The following is a 26712-nucleotide window of genomic DNA, read 5'->3' as shown; positions in this document are numbered from 1 at the left end:
CGACAGCTCTATCTGCCCTCCCAGGCCCCGGTATTTCCCAAAGGGTGGTGTCATAAGCACGGGTGGTATTGAGATGAGCTTGGGCACACAGGCCTCCTGTCATGCTTTTTTTTTTTTTAAGATTTATTTTTTGCTTATTTCTCTCCCCTCTCCCCACCCCCCAGTTGTCTGCTCTCTGTGTCCATTTGCCCTGTGTTCTTCTGTGAACGCTTCTATCCTTATCAGCGGCACCGGGAATCTGTGTCTCTTTTTTTTTTGTTTGTATGTGTGTGTGTCTCTTTGTTGAGTCATCTTGTTGTGTCAGCTCTCCGTGTGTGCGGCGCCATTCCTGGGCAGGCTGCACTTTCTTTTACGCTGGGCGGCTCTTCTTACGGGGCGCACTCCTTGCACGTGGGGCTCCCCTACACGGTGGACACCCCTGCGTGGCACGACACTCCTTGCGTGCATCAGCACTGCGCTTGGGCCAGCCCCACACGGGTCAAGGAGGCCCAGGGTTTGAACCGCAGACCTCCCATGTGGTAGGAGGACGCCCTATCCATTGGGCCAAGTCTGCTTCCCTCATGTTTTTATTTCAGGGTGCATTAAAGTACAACTGGCACATGACAAGCCAATGACCTCAGGGATTGCTCGGGGTGCAGCTAAGTAAACAACGATTGATTTAAGAACACAATAGAGCAGACAGTAGATGAAGTCAACAAAACCCCGGAGAGGGGCAGGTGGACACCCAGCTTGAGCCGGTGCTGGAGAGCGCAGGTCTCTGAACCTGCCTTCCTGGCCCTGCAGCTCATTCCTCCCTCCCATGGAAGAGCCTGGAAGGAAAGACACACAGCACAGCGCTGGGGAAAAGTCGCAGAGAGGGCGCCTCGTGCTCGCTTGCCAGGGGGCCTCAGAGTTAAGCCACATGCCCATGCCTACACCTGGGGACCAAGCGGGCATGGCGGCTAACAGGATCCCAGGGGCCGGCAGCCGTGGTTGTGCAAGGTGAAGTGGCAGCGCAGACTTGCGCAGCATGGATCTGCTGCTCTGGACGCGGGGCTGGAGCTGAACCGGCAGGGCTGGGTGGAGCAGGGCTGGGGGAAGGTGGACACGATGACACTTCACCGGCGCAGCCCTCCCCAGGTGGCCTCTGCCTGTAGCCAGTAGGGCATCTGCTGTCAGAGTGGAAGGAAGCTCCAGGTCAAAGGGCCACTTTATTTTACCGCTGAGAAACAGGGTCCAGAGGGGGAAAGTCATTGGGTGAAGGTCACAGGGCTCTCTGTGACCCGATTTTGTCGTCTGGTTTCAGCTTCCATTTCCAGGTTCTTTGCCTCCTAATGGCAGGCTGAGCCTGCTGGCGTATCTCGCCGGCAGCGATAGAAATTGCAGTCTTGTTCCCGTCCTTTGATGATTTGAATGCGAGCCGCCAGGACCGGGCGATGCCGCGCGCAGCCAGCCCGGGCCGGGCTCGGGACGCTGCGCCGGGCTCACCTCCGGGGCGGCGACGCCCCGCGACTCTCCCACGCCCCGTAAGAGGGAAAGCAACTCGGCGGTAAGTGGACGCCCCCTTCTGCGAGAAGAGGCCCCCGATGCCCGGAGACCCTGCGCACACGCACACCCAGGCACACAGAAGTTGCCCGCGCCACTCCTGCCTTGCGCAGCGGGGCTCCCTGCGCCAACGCCTCCCGGGCGCCACGCGCGGCGCAAGCTCCTCCCCCTGCGCGGGGCCGGGGGCCCAGAGCCCAGCGCCCGCCGGCCAGTGGCGGGGGGCTGGCGGCGTGCGCCCCGGGGCCCGGCCCTGCCGCGTGCGCCCTGCCCGCCCTGCGCCCAGAGGGCCGCCCGCCCGCAGCCCGCCGCGGCCGGCAGGTCCGCGCGCCCCGGCCCGCAGGTCAGTGCGGGGAGGGGGAGGGGGGGCGGCGGGGAGACGGCGGGGGCGCCGAGCCCCGCTCCCCTCCGGGACCCTGCCGGGGCTCCCCGCTCCGGGCACCCCCCGAGTCCAGCGCTTTCGCGGCCCGCCGCGTGCCCCCCGCCCCGGCGCAGCCCGGACCCGGGGAGCCGGGAGCCCGCCCTGGCGTGCGCTGCTGCCGGACTGACTCCTCGCGCCAGTGTAGACGGATCGGGGTCCCGGGCGCCGGCTCGCAGGTGCCGCCGTGGCGGCGCGGGCGGCTGTTCTCTGGCTTTTGCGCTGCCTTGGAGGGCCGGGCTCGGTCCCTGCGGGGGACCCGCCGCGCGCACGCGGCCCCGAAGCCGGGGCCCCTGCCCCTGCCGCTCCGCCCGAGCCCGGCCGCGGGGCCCGAACGCCCGAAGCCGCGGCGGGCGGCGGCGGCAGCTCCCTCTCCCGCCCCGGACCCCCGAGGCGCGGGGATGCTGCGCTCGCCGTCGGGGCGCCTGGACGCGGGGCCGCTGGTGGGCGTCCTGACCTCGGGGGGCGCCCCAGAAACGCCCGCGGGGGCCCGGAGCGGGGCCGGGTCTTGGGGCCGGGTCTTAGGGCCGAGCGCGCGCCGCGCCCCACGCACAGCGGCCTTGGGGGCCGGCTCCAGGGACTGGCGGGTCGTGTCCTGCGTTTCCGCATCTTTTCCTTCAGGAATTTTCCGTGGGGCGAACAAGTGCTTGGGCGCGTCTGGGGCGGGGGAGGACGGGGCCCGAGGGCCGGAGGCGCCTCCAGGCGTGGCGCTGGGTGGGCCCACGCTCCCGAGCCCAGGGCGAGGAGGGGGCTCCGGCAGCGCCCCCGACACCCCAGCCCCGTTCACTGAGGACTTGAGACGCCTGGGCAGAGGACAGCCACCTGGGGAGGGGAGGGGAGCTAAGGACAGCGCCGGGGGGGTCCCCTTTAGTGCGGTCTTGCAGCCGGATCTACCGCTCATTTAATTAGCTTCAGTTATGCAACTAGTCTGCATGTCTTAGTTTATTGTGATCTGGTCCAGAAAGCTCCGTGAATATCTTCTGTGACTAAATACGCCCCGTTTTGCTCAGCGAGGCATCCTCCTCCCACCGCCCGCTCTCGCGCACCTTTTGTACTCAGCTCCCAGGTGGTCAGTACTTGCAGGTGGGTTGGGGAAGTGTCTGTGCCTGAGGCTGCCTTGTGACCGAGCTGTGACCAGCTCTGAGCCATCGGACCGACCGCAGGCGCTTCTCAGGCACCTTCAAATGTGGGTGCCAGCCCCCTGCCCCAGCTCAGGGGTCCCTAAGTGCCTGGGGCGTTCCCAGGTTGGGAGCTTATCTATTTACTTTTGATTCCTCTACCTAAGGCAGAGTGCTTTGAAGACGAGCCCCTCGCACCTGCTCGCAGGTAGGATCCAGACTTCTCACGTGGGTAAGGTTGACGTCTTCCGCCCTGCTGTGGTGGGTCCAGGCCAGCACACGCCCCAGGGCGCCCGCGAGGACACAGGCTCGCGGGGTGGGCGCTGGCGTGACTCCGTCCAGGGCTGGGCGGACGGTCGGGAGGGCTGCAGATTTCTGTCTGTGTGGTGGTGGTTGTGTTACTTCGTTTTGTTTGTTTTTTCATGAGGCAACTGATTGGTGAGGGGCGAGGTACTGACCAGTAAGTGAGGAAACCTCATTCACTGTGAGCGTGAAAGATAAACCCACTGCAGGCAAAAGTCTCTGCTCAAGTCTGAGCCCACTGGGCAGCACCTCTTCTTCCCTTTGTTTCCTCTTCTGCCCACACTTGTAGCTTTAATTATTTTAATATTTGGCTTTGTTTTTTTTTTAAACAAGGTTTGTATAGGTAATTCTATATTTAGTTTTTTCAAAGAAGCGAACAGTAAAATGATGGCTTTTCGTGTGCTTTGCTCATTTGGCTTTTTTAAAGAGTAATTTAAGAATCAGGAAAAAATACATCTGTGAAAAGCCCTTGGCAGCAGCCGTCACTGGACTTGCTTGCAGGCTCCTGGCACCCACGAGCCATTCGGTAAACAGCTGTGAAATGAAACTAGAAGCCAGAAAGTAGTGTTGCAGAACGCCGTTTCTACAGCTAGCTATTGCTGTGCTCACTTAGCACGCCGCGGGCTGAACTTTGAAAGGCAGTTTCAGGTCTGTGATGGCGGCTGATATGCTCGTACGGACACGTATACAATGACGCCTTTAGGCTGGCTTGGGGGACCCAAAGAGGAAGCTACGATCTAGTCCACGGGTTGGCAGGAGGCCGCTCAGCCAGCCCGTGAACCCAGAGGAATCGAGCCGCAGCACTCCGCGTCACACGGACGCTCCGACCAGCCTGGGGTCTGGGATGCAGGAGGCCCCCGGGAGGCTGGCTGACGGCAGGTGCAGGGCGGCGGGACCCCCGGGCTCTGCTTCTGATTTGGGGAGCACGTATCCATGCGTTACGGAGTTCTGAGGTGCTCTGCCTCGGGGAGCAGCGTGCCTCCTCCAAGAGCTCCCTGTGATTAGGATTCTGGGTCATTTTCCCGTTTGGAACCAGGAGATGGTGATTATTTGGCTTCTACCCAGTTTACCATAAAGGCCAGGGGGCGGGAGCGGTCCAGAGCCCCCCCTCACAGATCCGAGCACGACCGCTCAGCCCCTCCCCACACTGCTGCCACTGCAGAGCCCCCGATGCATGTCACAGCCCGCGATTTCCCGAGCGCCTGACATTTAAATTCTCTTCTATCCTGTTTCATTAAGACGAGCAATCGGTCCAGGTTTAAATGTGTATTATGGGCTTGATTACTGACATGGTTACAGACAAAAGGAAAAGGGCCTGGAAAATCTAGTTGCTGAAAAGGTGACAGACCCGATTCAAGATTTTGATGGGACACAGAAGTATAGGTGGCCGTAAGAATCTGTTGCAGATTGAAAAAGATAGATGACTTCAACTGCAGTTAAACCTCAAACACAATTCAGGGAACAGTCAATAAATAGATTTGCTCCCTAGGGGAAGTCAAAATAGCAGCTTTCCTGGTTAATTGGCCACTGTAGTCTGCTACTGGTTAGGAGGGTCTGGTAATCTATCAACTTCCAGTTAAATTGGTTTGGTTCTTAACTTGCTCTCAACTTCCCTGCAACCAGGATCACAGCTAGGATGTCCTTCTCTGGTGTCTTAGACAGGACACTCATCCTTTAAAATGCAACTTCAAGGCAAAGTGCAGCTGAGCCACAATGGGCAGTGACTTTCTGGCCTCAGCCTGAGAGTCTTAAACTTTGAAAGAAATGGTGCCTATAAACCATCTCCAAAGTTACGTGTGGACGGGAGGAGAGGAGGAAGGGGAGGGGAAGGGTGAGGTGGGAGGGGAAGGGGCTGGGGAGGAGGAGAGAGGGGTGGGGGGAGGAGGAAAAGGAGTTCTGGGCTTAAAAATCAGTTGTATTTCCACTACATATGCTATAATTAAGTTATACTTCTTTGTCTAAAGAGGAATGAATACATTTAATTTTTTTCTGATTATAAAGACAGTACATGTTCTTGTACTGAATTTGAAATCATCTCTTAACCACTTAGTGCTACCCTCCACTTCTTGTTTTGTTTTGCATGCTTCTTAAACCACGTGCGTGTGTGGTGGCAGCAGCAGCAGGAACAGATGTTGGTGTTTTACAAAACTGGAGTCGTACCATGCACGCTGCAGAGCTGGCTTTCTTCAGCTGACCCCCCTAGCCAGCGTCTTTCCTCCTTTGTAGCAGCAGCACAGCACGCCATCCTCTTTCAGCCAGTCCCTGCCTCTTGCACATTTTTGTAGTTCCAGTCTTTAGCTACAGAATACATAATTGTGCATGCCTCTTTTAAACTTGTCTTCTTTTTCCTGTAGGATAAATTCCCAGATTTTATTATTTACCCCCATTGGCCTATAATGCCAAACATTTCTAGTGAAAAGGGGTGCACTCAAATAGTATACTCCCCAAGAAGTGGACTTGCCCCACTGTGGCCAAAAACATCTCTATGCCTAGTACATGATGTGGTGGGGTGTTTTTTGTTTGTTTTTTTTTTGCCTTTATAAAAACACTTTTATTGAAGTTTAACATTCATGCAGAAAAATGTATAACTTCTGATTTGTATGTTCACGTCGAACGCACCCATGTAAATGGCCCTTAGGTCAAAAAATCTAATATCCTCCAGTACCCTCTTGCATGCCCCTTATGCTCTGCCTCCTGCCGCAGAGTAACCAATAGCTGGGCTTATAGACCCCCGCAAGTGCCCTTGGCAGCCTGTCCTAGCCTCCCCCTTGGGGAAGTCCCTGGAGTGCAACCTCGGTTTCCACGAGCCAGGACTGGACCCCAGGCCCCGAGAGGGGCAGCGGGTGTGAGCGGGCTGCAGGCTTTGCTCCTTCGTAGAGTCCCCTGCTTCCGGCCCCAGTTTCCAAGGGCCTTCCGTCCATCCTGTTCCCGTTAGACCTGTCAGTTGTGGGCCTGAATTAGCCCTGTGTCCCTTTCAGGCATGTGACATCCTGATGCATGTGATGAAAAGCCTCTGGACGACAAGCAAGGCCTGCACGACCTGCGTCCCCTCTGCCCTCCCCCGCGGCCACCCCACTGCACTCCGAGGGCCTCAGCAGGACAGGCCCGGGACTCCCAGCTTGGGGTTCCTGTCACCAGCCGTGTCTCCTTTGTGCATCCTTCTCCAAAGGCAGGTGAGGTGTAAACAGTTGTGTGCCTCACCTGCCGAGGTGTGCGCCTCACCCGCCGAGGTGTGCGCCTCACCCGCCGAGGTGTGTGCCTCACCTGCTGAGGTGTGCGCCTCACCTGCTGAGGTGGGCGCCTCACCTGCTGAGGTGTGTGCTTCACCTGCTGAGGTGTGTACCTCACCTGCTGAGGTGTATACCGCACCTGCTGAGGCCTCGATTTCTGGGGCACCAAAGACAGAGTCAGTCAGTCCAATCTTGTATAAGAAAATCACCTATGATTTCCTCCCTATTCTATGAAAAGCATTTTCCTTTTGTTCTTTTTGTTGCTTATTGTTTTCTTTTGGTTTTATTTTATCTGATTGTTTCCTGGGGAAATCGCGATTGAGAGGGACCATTTGGGAAAGGAGAATAAATTTGATACATGATCAAGGTTCTTAGCTGGTTCCACAATGAATAAGAAGAGTTTTGCTCTTTGGGACCTCGGCTTTTGGTTGTTTCTCTGACTCTCTTTTCTAAAAAGCTGACGTTTCCGGGTGCATTTCTAGGCGAGCTCTGCTCGCCTCACTGAGGCCTCTGCCTCAGGGCAGCTGTTGTGCTGTTGCCACAGCCGCTCCTGAAGGAAGCAGTGCCTGCTGATTCCTCACCAACAGCTCCGTCCAGCCCCATTCGTCTCTAGACTGGGGCTTTGTGGTCACAGGGAGAAATTTGTAAAAAGGTAAACATTGTCTTTCTCTGTACTAAGTTTCTGTTTAAAAAAAATGTTTTTCTGGACATACCTTGAGATGGACAGGCTGGTAGAACCCCATGCACATGGGATTGTGAAGTCAGAAAACTAGAGGGGGCGTCCCCCACGGGCCCTGCAGGGGGCGCTTCCTAGGACCCCTTCATCGCCAAGGACTAGCGCAGCGTCCTGGCTTCTGGTGAGAAGAGGTAAGACACTCAGCAACTTTCAAAGTGTGGGTTATCACATTTAAATCCTATTTAAATAAAATATGCTCTCAGTTTCACATCCAGTCAGATCCTTCTGAACTGCCTGTGATAAACTCTGTTTGGATTTTAATTGTGCTCTCCAGAATACATTTGTTATAAACTTCTGGCAGTGTTCATGAGACTATATATACATATGTATACATTTTAAAGATACTTACACAAATGTCACATAAAAAATAGAGGGGATTCCCAATATGCCCCGCTCCCACACCTCCCACACTTTCCCACATTAACAGCATCCTTCGTTAGTGAGGAAGGATCATTGAAATTGATGAACACATTTTGGAGCATTGCCACTAAGCATGGATTAAAATTTGCATTGTAGTTTACACACTCTCCCACCCAATTCTATAGGTTATAGCAAGATATATAATGGCCTGCATCTGTTATTGCAATGTCATTTAGCACAATTCCCAAGTCCCAAAACTGCCTCCGTATTACACTCGTTTTCCCTCTCCCTGCCCTCAGAACCTCCAGTGGCCAGTGTCTCCACCTAAATAGTATAATTTCTTCCATTGCTGGAATCACAAGTCTATAGTAGAATACCAGTAAGTCTACTTTTGTCAGTCCGTTCCCCAATCCTGAAGATTCAGGAATGGCGATGTCTACTCTACCTCTAATTGAGAGGGGGCTGCAATCCCATGGGGCTGATGGATGGGCTCTCCTGCTTGCAGTTGTGGACTCTCTTGGTTCTTTGGGATGGTCATTGTCCATCATCACCTCCTCGTTAGTTGTCCTGGGTGAGACCAATGAACTGGAGAGGCGGTGTTGCAACTCTCTTGAAATTCAGGGTCCAGCAAGCACATAGCCTGAAGATTTAAGTCTCTTGGACATATACCTGTCAAGTGTAGTGCTAATCATAGGTTCAAATAGAAGGACAGGAGAACCATGTGTAAGGAAACCACAACTGAGTCCAACTCTGCCACATTAGTGACTTCATTTTTTAGGAAGTTTTGGATCACAGAAGGGTCACAGCGGTGGCGGGGGGATGATTGGTGTAGGGTGTCAGCGATGGGGATACGGGGGCAGCAGCTCACCTGGGCATACATAGAAGACATATAAATTGTTTATTTTATTATTTACAGCAGATTCCACTATTCTTTCCTCAGTTATCACAATGGATACTTGACTAAATAAAACCTTGACATTGTTAAATATTATTGAGAAACTCAGTTGGTTAATAAAGTATAAGATCAGAGTTTGCTATCCAACTTGGAACTGTTAGTTTTTTTGCCAAAACTAAAAAAATTACAAAGTTTAGGGAAGGTTCATCATCTTTCTCTACTATTGACTACTGACCCTCTTGTGTAATCAATTTTATTTTATATAAGATCTTTTACTTATTCATTCAACAAAGAGTAGTGTGCATCTAAAAATAGAATAGATAACTCGGGTTCTCTCTCCAAGAGGCTTCTGGTTTCTTCATTCCTTTATTGTTTTACTGATGCAACCATTCACACATACTTAATGGGGCTCTGTGTGCCGGACTCTGTGCTCATCCAGGGAGAAAAACGGAGAAGTCAAATCTTCTGGTCTAGGATTTCAGTCTGTGAAAGCAGACACGGAAGGAATCCTGTCTGATAAGTGATACGACGCGAGCAATGTTGGAGCGGAAGGGTAGAGAAAGCGCCGTGGAGATGCAGAGCAGGGGAGCTGGAAATCGCCCCGGGAACGGAGGTTTATGGGGATTTGTGCTCTGGGCAAGCAGCAGGTGCCCAGAGGAGGCCAGACGTGAGTGGCGTCCTGAGGAAGGAAGCGCGGGCTTGCAGGTGCGTTAGGGGAGGACAGGAGCAAATCTGAGTGCTAAGATCCTTAGGGAAAACGGCCCACATTTTGGCATGCCTGGGCACGAATTCCTGAGGGAACGGGAAAGGGGAGGCTGGAACCGCATCCTGAGGTCAGATAACGGGGCTTCTATGCAGGAAGGGTCTTTTAGAGTTCCCTCTCCAGATAGTAACTATAAAAACTCCATGCATGCTACGCTCATGGAGGTAATACTTTATTACCTTTGTTTTAATGTTAATAGGTCCATATTTAATAATTATTTGTGGAATGAATGACTGAATGCATTGAAAACTATAATTTTTCTCGAGAAAAGGCAATGCCACTAACGCATTACTTCTATGCTGAGTTGTTTTTTCCCATTAAGGTGTGGATTAGTCTTAATAGCTTTGTTGCTGTTGTTGTTGTCTCCTGCCTAATCCTTCGTGAAATTTGCACCTGCTTAAGTGACAGTCGCTGGGAATTACCCTTATACAGGAGCACCTCGTCAAGCCCCAGCTCATTTTGGGATAGTATTGGGGTTTTTTTCACTCTGCAGGGAGCTAGCTCTCATCCCTTCAAAGCTAACTCGCATATGGAATGAGAACTAACCATATCATCCTTTCCAACCTGCCTCCTCATCAGTGCTGTAAGAGGGATTTAAGATATTACGGATGTAAGTCACGTGGCTCTCGGCTCTTCCAGGGACCTGTCAAAACCTCCGCCGTCACATTCTGTGACGTGCAGTCAGGAGAGGGTAGACGATGCTGCGTGGCAGAAAAGACACAACTCTGCGGCTTGGAAAGAAAAGTTTGTTCCTCGTTCACACTAAGTGTGCGTCAGATCAACAAAGTCGTAAATGCGGTGGTCACTTGGGGCCTGCTGACGGAAGCTGGCGTGTCCGCACGGTCCTTGCAGGGTAGGGAAGGGGCAGCACATCGCACGCTGGGTCTTCCGTTTTCTACGAAGAAGTGGCATGAGCCACTCTTCCACGTGTCACAGGCCAACCAGCCATGTGGCCGCGGGAGCTTGCCGAGCTCCAAGCTGCCTGGAAGGAGGAGGGTCAGATCACCTAGTTACTAGCACTAGTGACCACAAGTCTCAGGAGGAGAGTCAGACCACCTAGTTAACTGTACTAGTGACCACAAGCCTCAGGAGGAGAGTCAGACCACCTAGTTAACTAGCACTAGTGACCACAAGCCTCAGGAGGAGAGTCAGACCACCTAGTTAACTGCACTAGTGACCACAAGCCTCAGGAGGAGAGTCAGACCACCTAGTTAACTAGCACTAGTGACCACAAGTCTCAGGAGAGTCAGACCACCTAGTTAACTAGCACTAGTGACCACAAGTCTCAAGAGGAGAGTCAGACCACCTAGTTAACTGTGCTAGTGACCACAAGCCTCAGGAGGAGAGTCAGACCACCTAGTTAACTAGCACTAGTGACCACAAGTCTCAGGAGGAGAGTCAGACCACCTAGTTAACTGCACTAGTGACCACAAGCCTCAGGAGGAGAGTCAGACCACCTAGTTAACTAGCACTAGTGACCACAAGCCTCGGGCCTGCCCCCTTCCCCTTAGCGTCCGAGGAGAGGAGGCGTGAGCCTGGCTGGCGCTGCGGGCCATGGCTGTGAGGCCAGTGCTGCCCCTGCCGGCTGGTGGCCTGGGCCAGCTTTGCCCGTTTGCTGAGCCTTATTTTCTCATCGATTGAAACAACGTGCGAGATAACCCTACCTAACAACTCGGCAGGCGTGGGGAAAGTCCTCCAGCGCACACAAAACCGGGTGCGGGTTCTCCCCTGGGTGCCGCCATCTGTGCTCCCCCCGCAGCTTGCCCACTGGGCACCTGCTCTGCGCAGCGTCCCAGGCTTCCTTCCTGTGCCGCTCGTGCTCCCAGGACAGAGCCCACTCCACGGGGACACTGCCCGCCTTGCCCTCTCCTGCCTGCCCCCCGCCAGCCCCCCCACGCGGTGGACGCCGGCCGAGCCCCGGTGGATGGACACGCAGCGCCCGCAGCCCCGGGGAGCGCGAGGAACTGGCTCATCGCCGGGCAGTGCCCACTTAGACCTTGGGTGAGAGCGCCCCGTGGCTTCCTCGAGGAAACCGCGTTGGTTTGTACTTCCGAGCGGGTGCGTGCCTGTCGCCTCGGCCGGGGAGCAGAGGTCTGAGTTCTCCTCGGTTTCCACTCTCGCCTCGCTGCACCTTTAAGCTGAGCTCCATCCTGGGAGCGTCTGCGCCCCTCGGTCTCCTGCTCCCATGTGGTCCCAGCGGCGTGGGGGCTGCTGTCCAGGTGAGGCTGGCCGCCTCCCGCTCTTGAGCGCCTGCCACGTCAAGGGGTCGTCTTAGACGCCTGCTTTGGTGGCCAGACTTTGGAGACCACTGCTGTGCCCACACGAGCCATGGAGGCAGGGCCTGGGGCACAGCAGGGGCCGCGCCGCGTGGGGGCCCCTTGCGGCCTCCCTGCTGCCCGCTGCCCTCGCGGGAGCCTGGAGGGTCGGTGGGAGTGCTTTGACAGCCAAGACAGAGCGCCGGGTCCCCGCAGGGCCGGCCGCCCGCGCCCTCCCGCCCCCGGCTCTCGGGGCCCTGCCTCCAGCCTCGGTGCTCTGTGGGCACCGCTGGGGACAGCGTGTGCAGTACCCGGCCCGTGCCGCCTGCGCAGCCATGCTCTCCAGCCACTAGATTCAACTTCTGACTTGCACCTCGGGCCCTGTTTCGGGAGGTCCCAGCCCTGGACGACAGGGGCCCCTGCCACCGTCAAGGGCTCGCCCGGCAAGGAGGTGGCCGAGGAGAGGGACTTCGAGGGTGAGCGCAGCTGCCCGGCGCCTGGCGCTTGTGGCCTGAAGGGTCCCCCGTTCCTGCCCGGTGTTTCCCACAGGCCCCGCTCGGGCTGCCCTGGACGCTTTGGGCCCCTGGACCCCCCGGCCACGCGGCCCCCAGGAGGCCCCGGGGTACGGCGGCCGTCTCGGAGTCCAGCTGCACCTTGGGCTGGTAGCTACGCTGCGGGAGCCTGTCCGTGGCCACCGCACACCAGCCCGATGGCGGAGACCGGCCTCACCCGCCCGGGACCTCGGAGGCCGGCGGCGAGGCAGGGAGGCGGGCAGGGCGCTGGGGGTCCCTCCTCGCGCGGCCTCGGCCTCGTCCCCTGAGGGGCGCAGCCGTCCTCTGCTGCTGCGCTGCAGGTGCATGAGTCGGTGGCTGCAGGTGCGTGAGTCGGCGGCCTCGGGAGCAGACGGGCCCAGCAAAGAGCAGAAGCACTGTGGTGCCCGTGAGGCCTCGGGGGCCGTCCCTGCGTGCCCGCAGCAGCTGTGAGCATTTGGACTGAATTACGGCTTCTTAGGGCTGGACGCTTGTTTTTATATCTTTGGGGATAAATTTCTTTCCTCAACTTTTCTATTGAACAATGTCAAACGTACTGAAAAGGGGCAAGAGCCCAAACACATAGATATCCTTCAACCAAATTAACCAGTCAAAATGAACATTGAGGCACCTGCTTTGCCACCTTTCTGTTGCATATGTGCATACATGTGTCTCCTCCTTTTGGCTCTGGCTGAACCGTTTGAGGGTTCGTTGCTGATATCATGACACGTCACAGCAAGATGCTTCCTTGTGCACCTCCTGAGAACACGACCATTCTCTGACTTCACAGTCAAGAGATTTAATATTGATAGAATACAGTTATCAGATAGACGGTCTCCATTCAAATTTCCCCACTTGTCCTAATAATATCCTTTAAAACAAAGCTTACAAGGGATAAGCTATTAAGGACCTTGCATTGCATTTAGGGGATAAATCTTGAAATCTGCATCCTACATTTTTCAGTGTTCAGCTGATTACTAAATAATGTAATATGTCAAAACTGGGTGTCTCCAAAATGTCACTTGTCTAAGCTGCCAGTTACTAAACATTATTCTTTTCAAATGCCCATTTTTCTGTGGAAAGCATCTTCAGACTTTGACTGCCAGCCACAGAGGACCAGAAGAGAGAAGTTAGCTAGCAAAACCCACACGTATGTGTTACCTACACAGTGGCTAAGATCCAGAAGGGAAGGGCAGTTTCCAGACTGTGTAATCAGCTAGGGTTCTATTTGAAGTTGTATTATGAAGGTTCATTAATGCAAGGAAATGCAATGCCTTGACTATAAATGACACCAACTGAAATACTCGGTGAGCTTTCGTCCCGTTGGGAAATGCAAGACTTACAAAATTTGTTCATGTGATGTTCTAATCTGCTTTCAGGGATTGGCTCGACAGCATCTTGGTTTAAACAAACATGTGACTATAGCTGTCGATAGAAATAGATAGAAACAGTGGCCTGCTTAACAGTTGGCTAACTCTGAAGTTCTTTTCAGACAATTTTTTTCCTTATAATTTTTTTTTAGATTTTTTTCTTCTTTATTTTCTTTTAAATGTTACATTCAAAAAATATGAGGTCCCCTTATACCCCCCCACACCCCCTACCCCACTCCTCCCACATCAACAACCTCTCCATCATTGTGGCACATTCACTGCTCCTGGTGAATACATTTTGGAGCACCACTGCGCCACATGGACAGTGGTCTACATTGTAGTCTACACTCTCCCCCAGGCCACCCAGTGGGCCATGGCAGGACACACAGTGTCCAGCATCTGTCCCTGAAGCATCACCCAGGACAACGCCAAATCCTGAAAATGTGCCCACATCATATCTCTTCTTCCCTCTCCCTACCCTCAGCAGCTACTGTGGCCACTCTCTCCGCATCAATATTACAATTTCTTCCCTTACTAATCACAATAGTTCCCCAGCAGAACACCAGTAAGTCCACTCTAATCCATACTCTATTCCTCCATCCTGTGGACCCTGGGATGGTGATGTCCACTCCACCTCTATATCGAGAGGGGGCTTAGATTCCACATGGTTGATGGATGCGATTCTCCTGCTTGCAGTTATAGGCACTCTTGGCTCCCTGGTGTGGTGGTTGACCTTCTTCACCTCCATGTTAGCTGGCCGGGGTAAGTCCAATAAACCAGAGTGTAGGAGTTGCAAGTCTGCTGAGGCTCAGAGCCTGGCTGTCACATGGACTGTCCAGAGATTCAGGTCTCCTGAGTATATACCACCCCAAACACCAACCACAGGTCTGGTAAAAGTAACAGAAGAGGCATGTGTAGAAAGGTCATATCTGAGTCCAATTCCATCACACCCAGGAACACAAACTCCAAAATAGGGCTACAGACAATTTTTATCATCATTTTTTCCCCAAAATTATAGCTGTACACATGATTTTTATGTTTTAACACTGATTATCAGTTCTTATATGCTAACAGAGAATTGAATATGTTGAACTTACATTCCTCTCTCACCTATATCTCAATTACCAAGACATTTAAAGTGGAAATGAAGTTTGGGGTTTAAATTATGGAAATAATTAAATATTCAACATGTATCCATTTTTGTAGATTGAAAACATGCACAAAACACAGCAAGAGGCATTTTGCCAGAACGTAAACAGAAAGGTCCTCATTAAACACATTACATTGGAGGCCTGTGGAGATGGAGACAAACATTCCACAGTGGGAAGGGAAAGGGCTCAGTGAGGACGATAAAGTAACCCATGAGCTGAGGAACCGACGTGGTTAAAGCAGCGGAAGAGGCGAGGAGGGCTGGAGCTGGCAGGGCCAGCTCAGGCTGTCTCTCCGTGGCGTTCCCGAGCACCAGCGGCCGTCGCTGGGCAGCCGCCTAAACTCCAGCGGACGCCATCGGAGGGTGTGGCGTAACCGAATTCCACGCTCTCCCCTGCTCCCTCACAACAGGCCTGGAGGCTCCCAGAGGCCCTGACCCGCGCAAGCAGACCCGGGTACTGCCTTTTTAAAAAAATTCAGGCTCCGACTGGCTCACACCAGGGATTTGTGATAACTACAAACCTAAGTTCACAAGAGCAACCTCGTACTTTCCAAACCTCGTACTATATAAGGAGGCTGCTGGGAACACCTCCTGGCTGCGCAGAAAAGACCCCGCCACGCACTTAATTCCAGCCGTAAGGCGAGACACCCGGACGCGGCTGCGCCAGGCCCTTCTCCAACCACAGCAGGGCTTAACGAGAAGCTTCCAAAACGGGGAAGCGGACTTGGCCAGTGGTTAGGGCATCCGCCTACCACGTTGGAGGTCCGCGGTTCAAGCCCCGGGCCTCCTTGACCCGTGTGGAGCTGGCCCATGCGCAGTGCTGATGCACGCAAGGAGTGCTGTGCCACGCAGGGGTGTCCCCCTCGTAGGGGAGCCCCAGGCGCAAGGAGTGCGCCCAGTAAGGAGAGCTGCCCAGCGCAAAAAAAAGTGCAGCCTGCCCAGGAATGGTGCCGCACACACAGAGAGCTGACACAGCAAGATGACGCAACAAAAAGAAACACAGATTCCCGTGGCACTGACAACAACAGAAGCGGACAAAGAAGACGCAGCAAATAGACACAGAGAACAGACAACTAGGGCGGGGGCGAGGGGATAGAAATAAATAAATCTTTAAAAAACAAAACAAAACGTGCCCCGGCTTGTTAAAGTAAGCCGGCCCTTTTCTGTACTAGTGCACAGTGTAATTACATCAGCTGCTGGAGGATATTTTTAATGCACTCGTAAAATATTGGAAATGATCAGAGCTGCGGGTGGGGTAGGCACCGGCCCTCCCCTGAAGATGCTGCCCCAGCGCCTTGCCTCCTTCTCCCGGCCCCCCTGCTCAGCCTTGCCCAAGTGCCCAGCTTGGTATCCTTGGGCTCTCTGCTTTTTCTTGAAGTCAGGGGTCTCACCAGCGCCGCCCCAGGAGCAGCTGTGGGCGTTCTGCCAGCTCCTAAGGAGGCTGAAGGTCATGCCCGCCTCCAGCCTTCAAGTCGATACTTTTCTCATTTTAATTTAGACTAATTGCATTGGCCAAGGTGGATCCTTGATTTCTCTAAACACCATAAAAGATTTTTTAAATGCCCAGAACTGGTTTTGTATTTGACCTCCTTTTTATCTGAAAAATTACCCTTTTAAACTATATTATTCTAAGACAGTGTCCTCTTTAAATGATCATTTGGACATAAAATCTTCCCATATAATATTTCCATTTCCTAAAGATGTATGAAGAGGAATAACGTGGCTTCCCCAGAAACAGAATGCTGTGTAGTGCAGGGAATTCACACCCAGGTTATGACGCGGTCTGTAACGGTCAAGACAGTTACACTCAGATCCTCTTTGGAAGTCCCTGCTTGCTTTATTTTTTTCTTAATTTCCCCTAACCTACCCCATTTTACATAGCAAGAGAGATGTATTCAGAATATTCTGTGAATTTTACCATAGCAAATTACTAATTTTAAAGGAATTCGGGCAAAATAAATTGTTTGACCTAAATTCTTGTGGAGTATAATTTGAATTTTTGATAATTTAGACCCAGGGACAATCCCAGTGGACATGACCATCACTGAGAGAGAGACGTAGACGATGGGACGGAATCCAAAGCCACTGAGAAGTTTAGTTTTAAAAATAGATCACTGATACTGAGCTGTGACTTGATCACGTCTTTAATTTTCACCCAAGCAGTATGAAAAAATACTGATTATATTTTCTGATCATTCACTTGAACTGTAAGTAATGAGGCCTGTTATTTTTCCTTTTTGCCTTTCATTATCCAATCCAGATCCATGAATTCCAATGTATTATTCAGAAGCTCCATCTCTCTTGAGTTCTTCTCAGAAGGTGGCTGCTAATCACTGTGTGACAGCAGGCAGACTGTTTATTTCCTTACTTGTTTTTTGTTTTTAGAGGACCAAAACAAGGGCTCAGAATAAGATGTGGTGCAAGAAATCCAAGCCCTCCCCTCCGAAGGCAGGGCCCCTGAGTGGGAGGCCGTGCTCAAACAGGCAGCTCTGGGGCCGGCTGGACCCCCTGTCAGGAGTGCACACAAGGTGGTCAATTGTATTTGCCTTCTTAGGAGCCCAGGGGCATTTGCCCTTGACTACAAGTGCAGATTGACCTTCAGTGAAGGGTAGGATTGTCGCACAAACCTTCTCTCCTCTAGCCCGACCTAAAAAGCTGTTAGGCGAAGAAAAAGCACTAGAAGATAATCACGTGCAGGGCGACTCATACAAAACACGCTCTTTTCTACATAGAACTAAAAACAGCTTTGCTCCAGTGTGGCAAGGCCCCTTCTGGATTCTGGAAATGATCTGCTGAAATGAAATAAGCCAACATGTACTGTGAAACCCTTCACCCCATTAAAATACCAAAGATACGTTTATATCCTGGGAAACGCATTTTCTCCAAGGCATGCTGAAGCCACAGCGCCCCGTGGCTAATGCCTCTGAGGGCCACGGCACAGCAGGACTCGATGGTGATGAGATGAAACGCGAGGGCGACGCCCTGGCAGCTGGGCCACCCTTGAATTAATGTCTGCAGAGGCCAAAGCTGCTCGTCCCAATTTTCCCCAACCAAACCCCTTTCCAATAGCTGTGATCCGTGTAGAAACGCCCCTGAGTAAAGGCCACGGGAGGAGGCGGTGCGCGAGGCGGAGGCGGGCCGCGGGCTGTGCTGTGGGCAGCGGGGCCTGGCGTGGGCCTGGCATGGCCCGCGGGGCCTGGCGTGGCCCATGGGGCCGTTGGATGCCTCCTCTTTCCAGTTGTGAAGGCGCACAGGGAGAGGCTGTCCCGTCCAGCACCTTAAGCTCCATACCCGCCGCCCTCTGGTTGGGTGGCTGAGGGCCGGCCCCCGCGCCCCGCCAGCCCCTCCGTGCCCACCGCCGCCGCTGGCCCACCGGCCCCTGGGGGGGCCTGTGTTCTGCTGCTGGCCGACTCATGTCCCTAGAAGGACAGGCCGGGGCCAGCACGTCCTCCAACCTGGGGGCTGGGTGTGGCCGTCCTTGGAAACGGGGTCCAGTGAGGACGAGGCCACACTGCATTGGGGGGGCCCTGAGCCACCGTGAGAGTGGTACAGAGGCGCTGGGGGAAGGCCACGGACGATGGCGGCAGAGCGCCATGGCACTTCCATGAGCCAAGGAGCGTCGAGGACCAGGCAGACGCCAGGAGGGAAATGTCCCCGAGTGCGGCGGGAGCGTGGCCCCGGAGGCTTGACTCCAGGCCCCGGAGTGGGGGACAGTCCATGGCGCTGCTCTTCGTGGCCGTCCTCCGAGGCTCGCGGGACGCTCTCGCTTTTTGCGTTTTTCTCCAACGCAGGGATGAGCAAATCTGGCTAAGCAGGAGGAAGAGCCTTCCCAGGTCCTCACCCTGAATGTTGTGATCCAACGACCACGTTTTCCTTTCTCAAAAGTCATTTCCAGGGGACGGCTTAGGAAATGGCACTGAAGCCCCGCGTGGCCGCAGGTGTCACCTGAGCTGAGATCCTCGGGCGAGTCCCACACAGATGGGCTATGCGTTTAAGATGAATTCTCCTTCTTCTGTTCTTTAAACCCCGTCTGTTGTGGAAGGAGGTCCGAGAAGCGTCAGCCTGAAGCGCACGCGTGGGATTCCGTCCCTCTGGTGCCACCTGTGGCCTCGTGGGTGCTGCCGTTTTTAGTGCCTGGACACGCAGTTTGGTTCAGGTGAGCCCTAACCGTCCACTGCAAATGAAACTTTCACCAGAGAGAGAGAAGATGGACCAATCCGTAAAACTTCAAGAGGCAATGAGAAGTGACGGCCAAATTAACAACACATAAGGTCTGTTGTTTCAGCGTAGAAGAGTGACATTTTAAATGACGTTTTCTGGAAATGAAATATTGGGGGGAGGGAAGTGGTACTGACACAAAAAGATAGTAAATTGTGAAGTGTCTGATGAAGACACAAGGTTTCACTTGTTCTTTCTTTATGGTTCTCCCAAGGCCACATGAAAGGACCCTGATGCGCCCAAATCTCCCGGGCCCACTCCCTTTAAAGTGCTGCAGGCCACCCCCTTCTCAGAGGGCTTTGCGCCTGAAGGCAGGGGCCCTCCAGGTGATGCGGAGAGAGGCCTTTGTTCTAACAAGGGGCCTGAAGGCCAGCTGAGGTCTGCCAGGGGATTTGTTTGTGTCACAGTGACAGCCTCAGTGTCAGAAGAGGTTTCAGCTTCGGGCAGCCCCGGAGGTGGCCTCTGGAAAGCAGCCGTTTCCAGCCGCCATGTGAGCGCGCAGGTGCCAGCTGTAGGGCTGGCAGGGACCCTGAGAGATCCTGGGCCCTCGGGGTTTGCGGGAAGGACCCGCTGGCGCTGGCACGCCCCCGTGATGGTCTCTTGCCGTTTTCAAGCGTGGTTACGTGAACCTGGTCACATCTCGGCCCGGGGCTCGCGGGAGGCAGCAAAGCCGAGTGGGCCCTGGACACCCGGACTGGACTCAGGCCTTGCCCACCGCATGCGGCCGATGGGAACGAATGGCCCGAGTCTCTCGTTTCTCCCCTCCCGGGGGGACGAATCCAAGAGCGCGGCGCAGGCACGGGGTCCCACCCTCTGCCACCGCCTGTGCCCTCAGCGGGTCTCCGTGTCTCCGTGCCTCCGTTTCTCACCTGTGAGAGGGGACTGGCCTCCTGCTTTGCTGCCTTCCTGCCCTACAGAGCGGTCCTGGGGGTGAAGGAGGCGCCGGCCTGGTGGACACGGCGCCGCGACCTCCTCGCCGCCCACCATGCAGCCCCCTGGCCGGAGCAGGGAGCCCAGAGGCTCGGCGGAGCTGCGAGTCGGAGGCCACCTGGTGGGACTAGAGAAGCCCGAGCAGCTCCAAGGTTAAGGCCTTGCTGACCTTTAAAATGTCAGAAAGATTCAGCATCACTCTTGCTCACCTGACAGGAGGCGCCCAGAGCTACGTTAACCGGATCTATTTCCGCCCAAAACGCCTGGTCTGCCCTTCCTCATCTTCACCCACATCCGTCCTTATCTGGACGTTCACACCCGTACCACCCCATCCTGCCGCCCCAAGATGACGGACCCCAGGTGCTGTGTGCATTTTAAGATTAGGAAGGTCACCTGGTAATTAACTCTTTGTCAGCTGACATAAAATCTGTGTGAAAAACCCTCAATGGGGAGGCTGGTTTGAGGTTATATGTCGCCGTCTGCCACTGGCGAACACGCCCCCTTTTCCCTCCTAGCCTGGCTGTGTCTGTCTGTCCTGCCGTGCGGAGGCCCGCCGGCCCTTCCTCAGCCTTGCCTGCAATTGGCCTCTGTGTCTTTCGGCTGCCTCAGCCACACCCAGGAGGTGGCTCCAGAACTTCCAGAACATTCCTCCCCATCCAGCCCGCAGCTTCCCGTGCCTTTCTCCTCCCCCTGCACCCTGCTGCCTCCCCGCTGCGCCCGGGACGGACGTGCCACGTCAGTGGAGGAGCCGAACTGTCCCGGGGCCCCTGAGAGCTGTGCCTGGCCTGCTCAGGAGCTCGCCGGGACCCCCCTGGGCGGGAGGCCCCTGGCCCGTCCCCGAAGGCCAGCAAGGAAGGGTGCAGGAAAGAGGGAAGTAGGCACAGAGCGCACAGTCGGGGTTAGCCTCTCGGCCCAGGGAAGCAGGGCGGTTTCGAGTTTTACAGCAAAATGATCACATGCCCTAAGCAGGAGGCAGTGCTGGGGTCAGAAGGAACTGCCGTCCACAGGGACGTCCCTTACAGCGGTCTTCAATCATTTTCTAAGTCTGGTCCTGTCCCTGCTCACACCTGGCAGGTAGGAAAGGTGAGTGTGGGACCTGACACCTGGGCTAGAGTCCGGGCTCGCCCAAGTGAGTGCCGGCGGGGGCCAGGTGCCCCAGCGTGCCCCCTCCTCTTGCCACCGTGGAGAAACCTGGGGCCCCGTGCAGACCGGGAGGGGCCCGCTGTGCCCAGGCCGTGCCGCGGGGCTCGGGCGGAACCTGCCTGTGACTTCCCAGGCCACGCGGGGAGGAGAGCCGGGCACCCAGAACTGCCCCGGGCAGCGCCTTCAGGGCGGCACCTGCCAGGCTGCAGGGAGGGCGCGGGAGGGCTGGTCTTGGCTGGTTCCCTCCGCGGCGCTGCGCACGCACACACGTGCTTCCACACGGTGAATTCAGAGTGCTCCCGCGGCTACTGTCTTCATTCCTAACGGAGGAGGTAGGGACGGCGCCTTCTTGCTTTACGAGTGAGAAAAGCGGAGCTCAGAAAATTTAGGAAGCTGGCCTAAGATCCCAAAGACGATGGCGAATTCAGGCCTCAAACCTGAGTCTCTCTCTCCCATCCAAAGGGAGCCAACTGGTTTTCTCCGCCTTCTAAATTAATAGAAGGTGTTTAAACAATTATTATTCAGTGTCTAAAGTATGCAGAAAAAGTACTTAGGGGCATCGGAGGGAAATGAAGTACCTAGAATGACGTCAGGGAGATAAACATGTAAATAAATCATCACTGTATGAACGTTCAGCAGACTGAGAACAATGCAAGTCAGATGCCGCTGCAAAGTGTGCTGAAGGGGAAAGCAGGAATTCCGTTACAGGCTGGGGAAGGCGTAGAATTAATTTTCTGGAGGAGGGTGGTTTGGAGCTAACTTTTTGGGGGGTCTTATCCTACTTAGCACATCTGTTGAAATCCTAGCAGATGACACACACGTCAGAAAGGGGTTCTCCCTTTTATTCGACCCCGAGTTCTTTAGCAAAACCTGGTACCTAAGGTATTGAGGAAATATAAGAAAAGTTCATTTTTATATCCCCATTTGTAGCATAAAGACACAAACATGCCTTGTTCTGGGGAGTTGCCTTGTAATTACGTCTTACTGAAATAAAAACTGAATATTGGAAATGTAGTATTTTCCAAAGAAAACACACAGTTGCTTTTTTTTCCAGTCTCGGTGGATACCTGCGTCCTGCCGCCCTTGTTTGCAAAGCAAGGAGAGCTGTGCCGAGTAAACAGCTCTCCGTTCTGCCGACGCCACCTCGGAGCCACGCGGGTTTAATTAACCCCGGCGTGAAGCTTTGGCTCTTAATCTACTCGGCTGTCCTTTTTGCCCGCCACAAAGATGCCCGAGCCTGCCCCTTCTTCTGGATTTGTGGGAAACGTGGAGAACGGAACTTTCCTTGAGCTGTTTCCCACGTCCCTGTCCACGGCGGTGGACCCTTCCTCTGGCCACCTGTCCAACGTCTACATCTACGTGTCCATATTCCTCAGCCTTCTGGCCTTTCTGCTTCTGCTCTTAATCATTGCCCTCCAGAGGCTGAAAAATATCATCTCGTCCAGTCCCTCCTACCCAGAATACCCGAGCGACGCTGGGAGTTCGTTCACCAATTTGGAAGTCTGCAGTATTTCCTCTCAGAGGTCCACCTTCTCAAACCTCTCCTCCTGAGGGCCATGGCAGAAGCCCCGACGCCAGCAGCCTCCCCCCAGAGGCAGCGCGGCGTGAGGCAGGCGCCTCCTGGGAGGAACGAGCCCTGTGGCTCAAGCAGTGAGACCTGTCTGCCTCTCTCCGTCAGCTCTGATGTCTGTGGGTGATGCTCTCAAGTGTACGTGCTGATGCTGATGGAAAAACGTGCAAAGCTCGAGTGGAGAAGTCCCTGCGAACGTCCCGACACATCTGGAGCTGGCTTCTCTGCTGGGTGCCCTGCGCTCACCGAGGCAGCCCTCTCACCCCGCATTTGTCTGCAGAGACGGCGAAACCGGTGGAGGCAGCCGAAGCGCTGGCAAATGAAGGCTCTGGACTGTTGTGAGTGATTTTCATAGTTAAAAGATCAAGTAGAGATACCCAACTTTAAAAAAGAGAGTCAATTCAGATTTAATATGTAACATTTCTAAAACTGGAAACAAAAATATGCTAAATGTTTTACTTAAGTTCACTTTAACAAATCAAAGTCATGTCTACTGATGAAGGCAAGTTGTACTTGGAAAAGTTGTAAAAGAGTTTAACTTTTAACAGAGAGACAAATCTGTGTCACGCTGCAACTCGTGATGTATTTCCGCCTTCTGGTTGTTCCCTTTTATGTTGTAGTTCATGACGTCCTCGCTGGGAGATTCTTTGCGGCAGTTGCTGTTCTGTTACTGTTACTAAGAGAAGCACCCGAAGAAACACGAAGAAGTTTTCATTGTTTCTAATTTCCACCGTGGGGATGGAGCACCTGGAAAAATAGGCGTTTCGTTGTGTTTGGCTGTCGTCGCTGCTAGCCCTCGAGGAATCCGCCCCTTTCTTCGGCTCAGTCTTTGGACGTTGGGGGGAGAAGTCTGGCTGGCGCCCGCCACAGCTGCTGGTTTGCCCGCCTTGGGTAGGAGCGCAGAGACTGAGCGGCGGTGTCCCGGCACCGTGTGTTTCCCTGGGGCGCTGCCGGCCCTTCATTCACCGCCGGAGGTGGCAGAACACCCGGCCGAGCGTGCCGGGACGCGGGCTGCTCCTGGGGAACGGGACGCTCCAGCTGTGCAGCTGCCCAGCGCGTGGCCGGGGGGTTCTGGGCGGCGCACGTCTGCGCACTGGAGCCGAAAAGCCAGCGCGTGTGCAAGGTGGAGGAACCCAGGAGCGCCTCCAGCAGCGAGGCGGGTGGGCCGCAGCCTCCAGCAGTCAGGAATCTTCCCTGGCTTTACACAGGAATGGCCCGCGACGCGAGGGCTGGGCCCGCGCAGCCTCGACGGCCGCGTTGGCTGCTGACCTCCCCGCTCCGAGGCCGCCCCTGGTCTGAAGGGCGGTCAGCACGGTCGTTACCGGAACTGGACAGGAATCCACGGTTCCCGCAGGCGCGTCTCTGTCACGCTAAAATGCTGAGGGTCGGAAGGCGGCGTTTGTTTTTAATCCTTAGCTTCCCTTAGACCATGTCTAACTATCATGTGTCAGGTGCGTCTCCAAACACCATAAGACCTGCTCAGAGTTGGCTGCCCTAAGTATAAAATTAGTGGAGCATTGTCCTCTGCTGCCACGTCAAGCATGCCAGTGAGGGGGGTGGAGAATAAAAGCTGGGCCAGAGAAACTGCTGTTTTAGACCACTGTCCGCTTTCTCACTGTCAGCATATATATATATATATTCTCCCAATTAAACATTGTGTCAGAGCGACACGGGGTTACAAAGGTATCTACAGGACCACTTTTCCTTTTTGATTAATCTTGCGTTATTGTGATTATCAAGGTAGAAGGGGCATCAGTGACGTGCTTGTAAAAAATAAATAAGTTTGCCCCGCAGCAGGGCCATCTATTCTAAAGGGCAGTGTTACACTCTTTCCTACTCAGAGATCTGAAGGTTTCGGACAGTAAAAGCACTTAAAAGCCACGTGGGCAAGCACACCCCTGCCCTGGCCCACGAGGCCTCGCTAGCCCTGGAAGTGGAGTTAATTAAGAACAAGTTTCAAGGATGTCGAGTGGGATCTGCTGTCGCGGCTTGCCCAGGGTCACAGTGTATCCCTGGAGGGGAATTTGTGTCGTGTACGAAGTCCGGAAGGGTGGAAGGCTGCTGAGGAATGAAGCGGCGCCCTCCCCAAGCCTCTTCTCATTTCTTTCCGTGAGGTCCAGAGTCTTCTCCCCCGGGGAGCGGGGGTGCCCCAGTGCCCCCTGCCCCTCTCGGAAGCGCACCAGCAGGTAACCCTTGGGGGGCCGCCTCCTCTGGTCAGAGCCCCTGACTCCCAGGCACCCCCAGACCTGCAGGCCCCGAGCCAGGAACCCGGCATTTTTAAGGAGGAGCCGGGAGATTTGACCAAGTGGCATGTGTGGGCAGACGGCGGGGACCCCCTCACCCCACGCAGCCCCTACCCCTCTGGGGGCCCCTCCCGCTTCCTGCTCCCCTCTGAACTCTGGGGGCCCCGAGGGGAAGGCGCCCTTCTCCCCACCTCGCCCGTCCCTCAGGACCACTTGCCGGGACCAGGCGAGAGCCCAGCGGGTCAGAGAGGGCCGTGGGGGAGAAGCGGTCCCCATGGGTGCCCAGACAGGCCAGAGCCAGGGGGGGTGCCATGGGTGCCCGGACAGGCCAGAGCCAGGGGGGCGCCAGGGCTCCTCTCGTGGCCTGCCCCACCCAGCCTGGCCCAGCCTCAGAGGACACAGGGGGCTGGCCTGCTGCCTCTGCGCCTGCCCTCGAGCCTTTCTCCCAAGGCCCAGAGGGAGGGTGCCCTCGGGCTTGGGTCACGGCTGGAAAGGGCCTGGGGAAGTGGGCAGGGCCAGGGGCCCTTTGCCCGCAGCCGCCCAGTGGCCGGCTTGACATAGCAAGATGATGCAACAAAAAAGAGACATGGTTTCCCAGTGCCACTGACAAGATTACAAGCGGACACAGAAGAACACACAGTGAATGGACACAGAGAGCAGACAATGGGGGGGGGGGTGGGGAGAGAGAAATAAATTAAAAATAAATCTTTTTTTTTAAAAAAAAAGGCCAGATGGGTTTACTATACCATCAACCATGAAACAGAAGGAGAGGAACGTGCTTCCGGCAAGCAGCAGCAGCAGAGCAGCTGAGGATGACCGTCCAGCAGGGCTAACAACAACCGTCAAGGTGTTAGTTCCACCTTCCGTGGTAGCTGCTGGGGACAGCACTCCCACAGCCCTTGACCTGTCCACTCGCCACAGCCCCACCAGCAGGGGCCACCATTGTTCCCATTATGCAGGCGAGGAAACCGAGGCAGGTCGTGACGTTAGTAGTTTCACGACTTTACCGTGCTTTCCTTCCGCCCTTCCCTTCATTCGGAAATAGTCACTTTTAATAGATGGGTTTGGGAAAATGTTTCCTCACAAAAGCAGGTTGAGGGACAAAATACATAAGCCACGATGAACCTTTATAACACATCCCAGACCAGCACAAACACGCGCAGCCCGGGCCTTCCTAGCTGAACGGGGCCAGGTCCACGCGACCCCTCACCCACGTGCCCGAGGCGAAGCCCTGCGGCCCGAGCAGGCCCTCCGCCCACAGTGGGACGCGGGGCTGGGGACACTCGCAGGGCCCGTGGGGAGGGGAGTTCACTCACTTAGAAAGTATGTATCAAGCACCTGCTCTCAAGCTTCAAAAGTGAGCAAACCAGAAAATGTTTCCACAGGTTTGTATTCTAGCGGAGGAGACAGACAATAGCAAGATAGATACAGACAATGAAGAGTAGGTTGGGTAATTTTAAGGGCACAGGAGAGAAAGCAGGGGAAGGAGACGGTCGAGAATAAACCAACATTAGCCCGGGGGGGAGGGAGGCCCTTCTGAGAACATGCTATTTGAGTGGCTTAAAGCATCTTTGTGTCCCCGTCCTTCACAAAATGCAATTACGGCCCAGAAGGATACCTTCTGAAGACTGCAGTGGGAAGCCTTGTGGTCCTCCAGGACCCCCACCACCAGTCAGCACCAGAAAGCTGCAAATCCAAGCACGGCTCCCCCAGCTCTGCGGCCTACTGTCGAGTGTCTAGAAAGTAGCGAGGTGAACGGGCTGACACAGGCAGAAAAGGAAGAGAAGAAGACAGAGAGATGAGGGAGGGAGGGAGCGATCGGCGCGTGTGGCGCATGTCCAGGGCTGGTGACTGGGTATCTGTGGGGCGTGCTGGAGCTCTGTGTGGGTTTTGTATGACTTCTGCAAGTACCCTGTAAGTTTGAAAATATTTCAAAATAAAAAGCTAAAAGAAACACAA

The 26712-nt window shown here is 54.7% G+C and overlaps 1 non-coding gene across 1 annotated transcript; it reads left to right on the top strand.

Moving 5' to 3' along the window:
• The first annotated feature begins 1091 nt into the window (after window positions 1–1091).
• LOC101431623 (uncharacterized) lies at window positions 1092–26712 on the top strand. Its single transcript, XR_009180816.2, has 2 exons — window positions 1092–1528; window positions 21995–26712. It is a non-coding gene; the product is annotated as an uncharacterized protein (transcript).

The sequence above is a fragment of the Dasypus novemcinctus genome, chromosome 15 (genome assembly GCF_030445035.2).
Source record: "Dasypus novemcinctus isolate mDasNov1 chromosome 15, mDasNov1.1.hap2, whole genome shotgun sequence".
In the NCBI taxonomy this organism is placed as follows: domain Eukaryota; kingdom Metazoa; phylum Chordata; class Mammalia; order Cingulata; family Dasypodidae; genus Dasypus; species Dasypus novemcinctus.
Note: the sequence above shows the minus strand (reverse complement) of the source record. Positions and strands in the feature narration are given on the sequence as shown.